Source organism: Octopus sinensis, linkage group LG10 (genome assembly GCF_006345805.1).
Source record: "Octopus sinensis linkage group LG10, ASM634580v1, whole genome shotgun sequence".
NCBI lineage: Eukaryota > Metazoa > Mollusca > Cephalopoda > Octopoda > Octopodidae > Octopus > Octopus sinensis.
Window position 1 is genome coordinate 51,473,729 of NC_043006.1, and position 13,493 is coordinate 51,487,221.

General features: G+C 34.5%; 1 long non-coding RNA gene across 2 annotated transcripts; it reads right to left on the reverse strand.

Annotated features, from left to right (window-relative positions):
* Positions 1 to 5,873: 5,873 nt before the first annotated feature.
* LOC115216702 lies at positions 5,874 to 9,018 on the reverse strand. Of its 2 annotated transcripts, XR_005000982.1 has the most exons (4): positions 8,516 to 9,018; positions 8,069 to 8,180; positions 6,839 to 6,902; positions 5,874 to 6,407 (listed from the first exon to the last, which is right to left on the reverse strand). It is a non-coding gene; the product is annotated as an uncharacterized LOC115216702 (long non-coding RNA). The 2 variants fall into 2 exon arrangements; XR_005000983.1 differs by lacking the exon at positions 8,069 to 8,180.
* Positions 9,019 to 13,493: the final 4,475 nt, after the last annotated feature.

The following is a 13,493-nucleotide window of genomic DNA, read 5'->3' on the forward strand; positions in this document are numbered from 1 at the left end:
AACCTGCCCTGTGTGGCGGTTTTTGCCGTTTTTGTGGATCTGTTTCAGCTTTTTTAGCGATTTCTGTTTTGGCGACTTCAAGCCATGAAGTCGTTGTTCTAAAAGAACGCTGGTCTCCTTCACAACGCATTACGACGTTGATTTCCTTACACTCCCTTCCCCACAGCTTCACGAGGGAGGGAAGAAGTGGGAGAAGCAACACATGTGCAGGTGTGAGCGTGGACGCCAACTCCGCCGCCATCGACACACGAAAAAATATGCACTAAAATGGAATAAAAAATTATGGTAAATTATTTTTAAAATCGTAGACTCATCGTAGACGCGCGCTAATACCCAGACGGCTCGATATGAATCACGACTATAAGATACCCGAATTTGGTTAAACTGCACCGCAAAATGTGGGAGTAGTTAGGAATCTAAATCGAAGGGGACAGACACTCACACAACTACAGTTTTATATATATAGATATATATGTTATATAATAATAACATATATATATATATATATATATATATATATATAACGGAAGGTTTACGAAAATAAACAAAGACGAAGGCAGGTGGAGTACAAACAAATAATGTATTAGTATGGCGCTCAGGAATAGAAATAAAAGAAGTCTTTTACGTTTCGAGCCTACGCTCTTCGACAGAAAGATACACAGAAAAGAAACAAGGAGAGAAAAAATTGCGTGTAGGGGCTAATAATTGTATGTTTTCGTTGATATAATTTATTTGTCTTATTTATATATTTGTATTGTAGTGCACCTGAGCTCTACATACAATTAGTTCATTATTACTTTTTCGTTTTTGCATCATTGAAATATAAAATGTAATTGTTTTGTAATTTACTTGGAATATATATATATATGTGTGTGTGTGGCAGTCGCCATAATAGATCGGTAGCCACTACACACATTTTTTTCTGTGTCGCTTTCTGTAGAAGAGCGTAGACTTGAGACGTAAAACACTTTTTCAATTCCTGAGCGTTATACTAATACATCTGTTTGTTTTCTACACCACCTGTCTTCATCTTTTGTTTTTTCGTGAACTCTCCCCCTATATATATATATATATATATAATATATATATATATATTATATATATATATATATATACAGTTGCGGCCAATATGTTCAAAACGGCATTGTTTTCGTCAGAAAAGTAGGTATAAGTTTTTATCAAAGTTGTTTTATATTCTATAATTTTCACAGACAATAAATACAATATTAATTGTTATTGTCTGAGATTTTGGTGTAATTTGAGAGGATAATACAAAAGTTATGGATGATTTAGTGATTTACTGCAAAACCCATGGCGGCCAAAATGATCAGAACGGTTGCTTTTACTCTGTGCTTTAGTATATTTAACCGTCGAACTCTAATGTTTTAAATTTGTTTACGTGACGGTTCTTTTACTAAACATTAATAAGAATATCTGCAGTGTACTTTGTAAATATAATGCCACTTACTCCGTTACCAATTCGTCAGCAGATTATTAAGCTTCGAAAGAAGGATAATTTAAGTATTGGGTCTATTGCAAATATTGTTAACAAGTCAAAAAGTGTTGTTCACGGTATTCTTAAGGTCTACGATGATTGTGGTTCGTGTGAAGCAAGAAAGTCTACAGGTAGGCCAAGAAAAATGACCAAGAGAGAAGATCGTGCTATGAAAAAATCACATTTGGCCAAACTGTTGTTAAATAGCAACGATATGTATGTGTTCAACTCTTTTTGTATATACCTAAGTATTTTGTCTGCCGGAGAAAAGGTAGGACAATAGCTGTGTTGGGGATATCTATTGAGGTAGAAGCTCATGTCCATAGGTGTACTCTACCAGGTGCAGGCGTGACTATGTGGTAAGAAGCTTGCTTCCCAATCTTGGGCAAATGTCTTCTACTATAGCCTCGGGCTGACCAAAGCCGTGTGAATGGATTTGGCAGAGGGAAACTGAAAGAAGTCCATCATAAATATATAAATATATATGTTTGTGTGTGTATGTTTGTCCCTCCATCATTGCTTGAAAACCGATGTTGGTGTGTTTATGTCCCTGTAACTTAGCGGTTCAGCAAAAAGAGATCAATAGAATAAGTATTAGACTTACAAAGAATAAGTCCTGGGGTCGATTTGTTTGACTAAAGGCAGTGCCACAGCATGGCCGCAGTCAAATGACAAACAAATAAAAGAATACCTCTTCTTCAATGCCCTGTCAATTTTGGAGAATTTTTGGGATCAGTTACTTGTTTTTGTGCATTCAACCAACTTTTCAAGACATTATTCTTCAAAGATTATCTATGCAATCAGTGAAACATGAAATGTTTCCAATTTCCCTAAAGACTCCATCTTTCTGATTCTTCTGTTATTGCTAACATTGCCAACTCATGGAACATTTGTAAACTAACTACCTTCTATTATCTGAATTTAATTTACTTTCAGCATAGCATATGTGTATGTATCCATAAGAAACTTATTCTCCATTGTCACATATGCGAGTCTCCTAATTTAGTAACTTGCAGATTCCATTCACGTTTCATTTCCCAAAGTATAATCTAATGCCCAGATATTCAGGTCCAGGCAATAAATACCTGTTGCTGAGATGCTACAAATATTATGTTGAAACCTCACTAGAATTATGCTAACTAGAATAAATCTGCTACTAGACCTCTTCTAAATCATATTGCCTGAATATCTAGCAGAAACTCACACAATAACCACCTGCCATAGATATACTTTTTCTTTTCTGTCTCTTGTAGATCCACTGAAACAGTTTCTGCTCTGTGAAGTAGTAATTTAATTCCACTTCCATCCAAAACTACCAAATGCACATACCTCTATTGTTTACATCATAGAAGTAAACCTCAGAGTAAAGTTTTTGCTTAATTCTTTATTCCCAAAACTACTGCACTCTGGAATTCCTTAACAGTTCATACTATTCAAACATAGTAGCCCTAATGGCATTCCAGTGTTTATTTTATGAAATATGTAGTTATGAATACTAGACTAGATTAGTGACCTCAAGATCAGATCTAAATGGACTTAGAGACAAGAAATAGTCAAGCTATAGCTAGTGGTTATAGTGTTGTGATATGCACATGAGTATGTGTTGGCCAACTATCTGGATATTTCCTGGAAGTGTAACAGCAGCAGAACTAGCCTATGTACTTTTTTACTACAAAATGTTTTCCTTGTTTGTCAGTGGATGAAAAAATGTAACTGGAGAATAGACAATGAGAAGACAGTCAGAACTGTACATAAAATGTCGAAGTGTGTTGTTGAGTATTTTCCAATGAATCAGATGGACTTCTAGTATTTTTGTCTCACAGTACTATTCTACTGCAAATCATAATTCAGCTACTGAGAACTGAAGCATTTTCCGACTCTGAAGAGGAAGCCTATGCTTTGCAGTGCAAATTTAGATATGTTTATGATGTTGTCAGGACTAATCGTCTGATATTGTGAGGCATAGTATTTGTAGACTTTGAGTGCTTTAATTACATGTTATCCAAAATTACAGAGGGTGAGACATAATATTATTTCCTTGTTAGTTTTTGTACCTTTGTTTTGTTGAAACAAGAGTGTTACAAATGTAGGTTTCTGTACAACAATCAACATTAGCTCTCACATTCAAACTTTATCTAACTGAGAAATATATACTCCTTAGACTGTCTCTAGTTATAACAGATGTTCAGAAGATAATCACAATCATTAGCATATATGATTCACTGCTTAACATCTAATATCTAGGATTTGGTATCAAATAATTTCAACAAATTATATAGATTCAAAGTAAACAGCTGTGTTAGTAAAAGCATTGGTTGGATGTTCTATATATAAAAGAACAGGAGAATAATTTAAGTAAACCAGCTTTATTTAAATTTCAGGTTATTAAGCATATTCACAAAAGATAATAGGATCAATACTCAAGATAACAAAAGACAGAAAATGTGATACTATCTTGTATAGCAGATATGTGCAGCCCATATAAGCATACAGAATGAAGATAAGCACAGTCATGAGGATGATTCACAAATCACATAACCCACTTTGAATTTATATAAACAACTGAGTTATATTGATGTTTGCAAACTAACATTCAATTTAATCATCAGGTTTGAAAGAATCATACTATAAAGAAAATGAGAGAATTATATACATCTTACCAACATGAGAATCATTACTTTGATAGGATACATTCATAATAAGTTTACACCATAAGATATATGAAAGAATGTATAGAAGACTGGGGATATATATTTTCTCTCTGTAACTTGAGGGTTCACCTCCAACACATCTTCTTGCCTCTCTCTCTTCTTTAATTTTTTTTTTTACCTGGGGTGGCCATGTATCTCCTCTACTCAAAGACACAAGTGACTCTATTATACCCTAACCTTTCACCACCAGATATAGTTATCTTGCTCAATATCACTCCCCACTCAGTTGAGGGGATCTTTTCTTGCAAGTTACTTGGTGACATCTCTGGTGATGGTGCTGCATAAAAAGCACTCAGTACACTCTCTAGCATTAGGAAGGGCATCTAGCCATAGAAATCATACCAAAACAGACAGTAGAGCTTGGCACAGTCCCCTGGCTTGCAAGCACCTGTCAAACTGTCCAATCCATGCTAGCATGGAAAACAGACGTTAACCTTTTCATTACTGTATTTATTTTGAGATGCTCTGTGTTTCTTCCAATTATTTTAAATATAACAAAGAATTTAGTAAAATAACATCATTATCATTAAGCTAGTGTTAGGAACATAAATTGTGACTAAGGTTTGGTGAAAGATTTTAATTCAGAACTTTTGAAAGCCAGACATTTGTACTAAAGAGCCAGAGCCGGTTTCAGCAGGGTTGGTAACAAGAGGTAGATGATGATAATGATTTGTAATATAATAACTGCAATGTTATCTCTCATTTATGAAAATACATTCCCAAGCTATTTAACCACAATGTCAAATTAATCAGTCATGCTTTTAGTCTTTTCTGGAAATATGTAACATGAAATATATAGGACATTTCTGGTTTTTATTAAAAATATCACAGATATTTCACTAATGTAGATATAGCTGAGGACTATATAAATTATAGTGTTGACAAGTTGTTATCACACAGCTTATCTTCTTTCTTACATTTATGATTATGTAAGACATTTTGTTTCTTAGAATGAGTTTTGACATTGTCACAGATACACTTCCATATGAATATATACAAATGTAGTTAAGTGACTTTTTTGAGAATGTCATACTACAGAAATCAATTATGAGGCTTTTTCTCCTGAAAGTAAGCATTTGTGTCTAGTTAAGGTACCTGTCTGAGAAAAGGATTTACCACAGCTATTACAACAATAGGGCTTTTCTCCAGTATGAATGCGATTGTGAGTAGTTAAGTTACTTCTTCCAGTGAATGATTTATCACAGATATCACAGTGAAATGGCTTCTCTCCTGTATGAATACGTTTGTGTTTAGTTAAGTGACTTCGTTGAGAGAATGATCTACCACAAATATCACAGAGATATGGCTTCTCTCCTGTATGAATGCGTCTGTGTGTAATTAAAACACTTCCATCATAGAATGATTTACCACAGATATCACAAAATGGCTTGTCTCCTGTATGTATGTGCTTATGAGTAGTTAATTCACTTGTTTGAGAGAATGATTTACCACAAATATCACACTGATATGGCTTTTCTCCAGTATGAATGCGTATATGTGTAGTTAACCCATGGCTTTGAGAGAATGATTTGCCGCAGATACTACATTCATGCAATTTTTCTCCTGTATGAATACGTGTGTGTTTAGTTAAACCACTACTTTGAGAGAATGATTTATCACAGATTTCACAGTGATATGGTTTCTCTCCTGTATGAATGCGTTTGTGGCCAGTTAGCCTATATCTCTGAGAGAATGATTTAGCACAGATATCACAGTGATATGGCTTTTCCCCTGTATGAATACGTTTGTGCCTAGTTATGTGAGCTTTTTGAGAAAATGACTTTTTACAGATATCACAGTGGTAAAATGCTTTTGTTGTCTCTTTCAGCATCTCATCATGAAAACCAATACCTTCAGATATTTTTTTACATTTAACCTGTTTCTCACATGTTTTATTTTCCATTATATATTTTTTTTCCCGCTCATATCAACATTAGGAATCTTTTTGATTGTGATACTTGAAATTGATACATAATCCTTCATAAATTTATCAAGTTTAATCAGAATGCAAAATTATCTTGAGCATATTTCAGATAATAAAGTAGAGCAGTGTTTACAATAATCTCACTCAGAATAAACATTTCACAGTACTTCGGTATAACATCTCTCATGTAACATCTTTCTTTAGTTTTAAAAGATGATAAATTTTGATGATGCAACCACAGAAAAAAAATTCTCTTATGCCAATGTCATCTGATTTTCTGAAATAATAGAAAAACAATTTAAGATATAGAGGATGCATAATAAATATAGATTCAACAGTAGATATGTTGCATTTTCATACTGAAAAACTAGATAAAAACAATCATTTGAACAACTGAACTTTACTTTTCAATTTGATTATAGGTGCAGGCATGGCTGAGTGGTTAAGAAGTTCCTTTTGCAGCCATATGGTTTCTGGTTCAGTTCCATTGCACAACACCTCAAGCCAGTGTCTCCGGGCTGACCAATGCCTTACAGGTGAATTTGGTAGATGAAAACTGTGGAAGCCCACCATATATGCATGTGTGCTTTTGTATGTCACCCACCACTGCTTGACAACCTGAGTTGGTTTTATTTTTTATGTTGTCTGTAACTTAGCAGTTCAGTAAAAGGAACTGATAGAATAAGTACCAAAAGTGAAAATAGGAACTGGAATTGATTTGTTCGACTAAAGTTCCTCAAAGTGGTGCTGCAACATGGGCACAGTCCAATAACTGAAACAAATAAAAGGTAAAAGATACAACCTTATGGGAATTTTTTATATTTATAAATAACAGCTATATCTTCAGAGTATGTAACATTGAACTGTATGGAATATAACATTGTGAAGTTGTTATCACAGCTATAGTTTTTTTCTAGTTTCATTAGATTACAGAATAATGAAGAGATCAAAATCTACTCTCTCCAGAAATATAATCCCTCATTATTCAGCTGTTGTTCTTTAGCTTTATGTCAGCCATGAATGAACTAACCTATGATCAAGGGCATTGCAGTGTAAGGATTTTAGTGTAGTAAATAATTGGGGGCATAATCAGAATTGAAGTACCAGAACATGGTATGGCTCATATTAGATGAACCCCAGTAATAGAGAAACATCTATGGAAAAATATAAAATTTTCCCCTACAATTATTCATACTGGATCAGGAAACTAAAGTTAGAGTGGGAGCAGTGAGTGTATGTGTGTGTGGTAAGGGAGGGGGTTTATTGATTTAGAGGTGCTAGTCTAGATTCACAACTCCTTTAGTAGTTTCACTTTTATTTTACACTTTCTTAAAGCATAGTACTTATTCTAGTGGTCTCTTTTACTGAACCGCGAAGTTACAGGGACCTAAATACACCAACACAAGTTGTCAAGCGGTGGTGGGGAACAAAACACAGAAACAAAGACATACACACACACATATATATATATATATATATACGACGGGCTTCATTCAATTTCTGTCTACCAAATCTCGTCACAAGGGTTTAGTCAGCCGAGGCTATAGTAGAAGACACCAGTCCAAGGTGCCACACAGTGTAACTGAACCCGGAATTATGTTGTTGGGAAGCAAGCTTCTTACCAGACAGCCACGCCTGCAGTAAAAGTTTCAGAAATAGCACATATACATATATATTCTTGCAGCAGCATATGTCAGAGACTAAGTAGTCATAGATATACAATGTTTGGAAAAGACTGGGATAGTTTTGACCATTCGTATATGCGATCAAGACTGGCTTGAGGCCAAAATATAAACGATTTTAGACGACGATACTGATCTCGAGTGCATTAAAAACAATTCCTCTCAACCAAAGAAACGGAAAAACCTTCACGCGGAAAAGCGCCAAAGGATGTGCTGGTACCAAACAAACTAATATCAAAACAATCCTTTTCTCAACCTCATATGTTTTCACTTTTAAAGCATGGTACTATTTAAGAAGAGTGGTCCCGGAACGCGCACTCGCGCATCCGCTCTAGCAAGTCGTGACTAGTCGATCCTGCAACGACTACCTAGGGAAGAGAATAAAATAGAAAATAATTTTTTTACACAAAGTAAATAATTTTTTAAAAACAAAGTAAATAAAACACAAAAACAAAAAATAAATAATTTTTTAAACAAAATAAAACACAAAAGCACAAAAGATCGACTAGTCACGACTAGCTAGCGCGGATGCGCGCACCGGGACCACTCTTCTTAAATAGTAGCTTAAAGCATTACTTAAATGAACTAGCTTTTTATCAATGTTATGTATTTCCACTTCTACATGACAGTCTACCCTCAACAATTCACATAGTTCTATTGACACCTATTATTATAGCCTTGAAACAAATCAATGTCAACTTACGTTTTTCAGATGTAAACAATTGTTGAACCTTTTAACCAAGCAACCCAAGAAATTATCGCATCGACAGAGCGAGGTGTTCAAAGACTATATTACCTTCCTTCTATCTTTAGCCATACATTCGTATCTCGCTGCAATGAAGATAACTTTTCTGTCTCTAGCCGCAGTTTCGACGTGCGCCTGTGTTTTATTAACTTTAATCGGTAGGAAGTTATAAAAATTACTAAAGAGTTGAGAGTTTCGTTCATGGATCTTATGAAAGGGGTAGTTTGATAGGTACCCAGCATTAAATTCTCAGCTCTTAAATCACTAGTGTGTAATTCTCTGCTGGTTACAAATAATGCTAAAATACATATACTCATATATTGAGTTCTTTTTATCCTGTTTGTTCTATCAAAACTTTATGAATGCGTGCCAAGTTCGCTTCCCAGCCACATGGTTCTGGCTTTAATTCTACTCTGGGCAAGTGTTCAGCCCTGGGCTGACCAAAGTCTTGTCAATGGATCAGATAGACGGCAAAAAAAAAAAGAAACGAAGCTTATCGTGTGTGTGTGTATATATATATATACACACACACACACACACATATACATATATATACATTTACATATATATATATCATTATTACTATTGTTAACGCCAATGCTGCTATGAATGTTGCTAATATCAATACTATTTATATTATTATTATTATTGTATGTTAGGTTGGAATTGGTAAGAGCAGTGTCGCTACTCCTGGGTGATGAGTCCTTATTTAGCAGCTTATTATTATGGGAGGCAATTATCTGCGATAGATTTCTAGTGTTGGAGAATGCAATCCTCACCTTATGCGAATTGATAGTTGAGTAATATCTAGAATTCCTGGGAAAGTTTCTAGCTACAGCTTCACGGAACTGTAAAGGGAGATTAGACATGATTTGTTTCCCGAAAGGAATGACAAACCAGATATAGTTTTTTTTGTTCTTAGAGTGTTAACATTTACATTAAAGGGAGTATTTCTGTGTTGTAGAATTGGTGTTGGTTTTCGATTGCCTCCCCTGGTCCGTAAATTATTTTTGTTAAATATATTAGTGTCGACGTTGCTAGAGCTGAAATCATTAATTACATTATTTCTATTGTTATTAGTTTTCTTATCCTGAGAGGCAAATATTAGTTCAGAATGGGCCAGGTCAATATATGATACCTTATCCCTATAACCGGCTTTTGACAAGGCGGCATTATAAAATTCCACTTTTTGTTTAAAAACGTCGACATTCGCAGATAAATTTGATAGTCTTAAGGATATATTTTTAACTAAATTATCGGTGATAGTTTTTGCATGGTTACTGAAAATGCTGACATATTTAAGGTTAGTAGAAGGCTTATGGTAAGGGAAGTAAAAATTGTTATGCAGATTTAGAGTAACATCTAAGAAGTTGGCTTTAGTTAGTTCGTCGTCGAAAACTATGCTTTTCTTGTATGTTGTTGCTGGTTATGTTTGTTCAACTGCTAGCTGCTCAACTAGGAATTAGAAGAAGATAAAATGGATGTTAAATGTAGGGAGTCGATAAAATGATATCTTCATGGTGCCTGACATTTAAACAGCAATGGTGTTGTGATAAGATACTGTACCATAGTTGATATTCTCACTGCTAAGCCTTCACTCAGTTGTAATATCTCGCTAACTGGATTTTGTCTGTGGTCGCCTCTCCGTCACCTCCTTTTTGCCAACTAGGTTCTAACTTTTGCTTGGGTATCTTCTGTATATATAATTATCGCAAGATCGCGATAAAGAAAGGCATACCGTTATCCAAATAATGGGTATTTTGGGAGTTCTATTGTTCTGTCAATTTAAACCACCCTTTAAAAAAATTTTCTTTGTTTCAACACAAATCCCCCTTTTCAGCTATGGGGAATACGAATCTGCAAAAAAATTGGCAAAAATTGGCATTTTTTAATTACCACCCCACCAGCCACATGTCTTTCATTTTTTTACTTTTTCCAGAAATTTTTTCTTCAAAATATGCGGAAAAATACGCTGATTATGATTTTTGTAAAATTTTTTTTTCTAAATATGCGGAAAAACACGGACATTATGATTCGGACATAAATTTCAAAACATTTCTGGAGTTACAATGATGGTTAAGGTTTTTAGGGTTAGGGTTAGTGTTGGGGAAAAAAGTCGAAATTGAAGATTTTGGGGGGAAGGAGGGGTGGAATTTAACAATACCGATTTTGGCAATTTTCTGGATCTTCCGTATCTCCTCCAAAGAAGGCCAGGGTCGTTTCATCTACAGGGAAGATGATGGTGTCAGTTTTTTGGGATGCAAAGGGCTACACTATCAATGGAGAGTACTATGCCACTCCCTATTCTGACTATCATCTGTTTCTCAACATGAATAAACACTAGGCCAGGAACCAATATTGCAGTTATAATGTCATTATCTGCTGTTGATGACATTTTTGACTAACAAGATGAAAAGCTTCTTCACCAATGGAAGAAGTTTGTGGACCACAAGGGGTACTTGATCACATATCATGAAAGTATCTTGGTCAGCTTATGAACTTTTCAACCAACTCTCATACCTTTTCCTTGTAGTCCCACACAACAAATGACCAGTTGTGTTTTAACTTGGTGGCTGTTTTAATTAAGTTCCACCAATATTCTTTTGATTCATCAGTCTCAATATCATCAACTGCCAGTAAGTGTTTTGTATGTATGGACGTTAAATGATGATGATGATGTATGACTTGTAAGATTGCCAACCTTCCTTTCTTGTATTGGGCAACCCTCTTGTTCCTGAAAAGATAGCCATATGTCCTTTCCCTAATTTATACTAAACAAAACCGGAATCTGTCTGTCTGTAACATAACTTCTGGTTCACTTTGCAACTTCCCTTCTCTCCCTCTGTATGTGTGTGTTTGTGCACACGCACAGATATTTCACAAAACTTTTATTAACGGCAAAAAAATATGAATCTATTCCTCCGGTACCCACTCAGTTGAGGGGTCTTACCTTATGAGTATTCACATGCGCTGGTGCCACATAAAAAGTACCCAGTATGCTCTATTAAGTGGTTGGCATTAGGAAGTGTGACCAGCTGTAGAAACTATGCCAAAGTAGACTTAGAGTCTGGCGGAGCTCTCTGGCCCATCTGTTTTTGTCAAACCATCATTAAATGATGACGATTCTGATTTCATCTTTCTCTGTATGTATAACATTATGCATGTTCATGTACATAGCAGTACATATATATGAATGTGACAGCAGTATTCTCTGTCTGTCTATATATGTGTATTTATGTACACAAACTCACATTTCTCAACAGGATCTTCAAAGACATTTAACAAACTTAAGATACAACATGAAAATAGGAATTTATTTTCAAAATTATTTAACATGGATTGACATCAATACAAAGTGTTAAAGAAGGAAAGGTGGTTCTGACAGAGTTTGCTAGTAATGTTTGAGAGAGAACTTTGTTAATCCGGGGTAAAACATCAATAATAGAAAAACATTTCACTTTTGATAAGGTAGTGGGTGGGGGACAAACACAAAGAGACACACACACACATATATATATTATATATACAAATACACATGACAGGCTTCTTTCAGCCTCAGCCTACCAAATCCACTCACAAGGCCAATGGAGAAGACACTTGCTCATGGTGCCATGCAGTGAAACTAAACCCAGTCATGTAGTTGGGAAGCAAATTTCTTACCACACAGAAGGATGGAGTGAAAATAAAACAATGTGAAAACTGAAAATGCCTGAGGGCTAAAATGTTGCTATATTTAATTACTAGAAAAATATTAAATTTTCATTGAGATCAATCAAGGGCATTTACTCCCTCAAGCTCCTTAAACTCTGAAAATGGGGAAGTTTTGAAAATTTTTTTACAATTGCATAGGGGAGTTAATGCCCTTGACTGATCAAAGTGAAAATTTAGCATTTTTCTATTAATCAAATATAACATTTTAGCTCTTGGGCGTTTTCAATATAGTAAGATTTTAGGCCTCAGGCATTTTCAATTTCCACAATTTTTTATTTTCACTCCACTCTAACACACATGTATGTGAGTGTAGATATATAGATTGTGAAATCTAGGGTGGAGTGAAAATAGCAAATTGTTGAAATTGAAAATGTTGCTATATATGTTTAGTAGAAAAATGCTGAATTTCTCTTAGGTCAGTCAAGGGTATTTACTCCCTCAAACTTCGCTATTGTAAAAAAATTACAAAATTTCCCCATTTTTGGAGTTTAGGGGCCGTGAGGGAGGAAATGCTCTTCATTGATCTCAGCAGAAATTTAGCATTTTTCTAGTAATCAAATACAGCAACATTTTAGCCCTCAGGCATTTTCAATTTCCACAATTTTTTTATTTTCACTCCACCCTACCACACAGTCACGCATGCACTGATCATATATATATATATATATATATACACATATATATATATCATCATAAACGATGATGATGATGATATATATATTCTTGTGTATTTTGTTTCATATTTATATTTGCATTTTATATTTTCATAATTGTACTTTATAATCTCTGACGAGGCCTTGAGATATATATATAAGTAACTAATTTTTAACTGCATATTACCTCAATACATCTGACTAATATAGGCACAATGAGATACCTTTATCTACAGGCTGAAACAGCTGTAAAATCCATTTTATATGTAATATTTTTATGATATTATCTTACTTATTGATGTATATTGTTTTATTCTGTTGGATTTGGATGTTCCTAATTAATTAGTTAATAAATTATATGAATTGGTATTATCTGTAAGTTGATGATTGAAAGGAATCTGTTCCTCCATTTTCTTATTTGTATTATATATATATATATAGATAGATAGATAGATATGTGTGTGTATGTCGTTGAGAACTTAAAGGGAATCATTTCTTCATGATAAATGTTCTTCAGTGTGTACCACTTGTGGTGGGCTATGAGTTTAAAGTTGCAACAGAATGATTTTTTT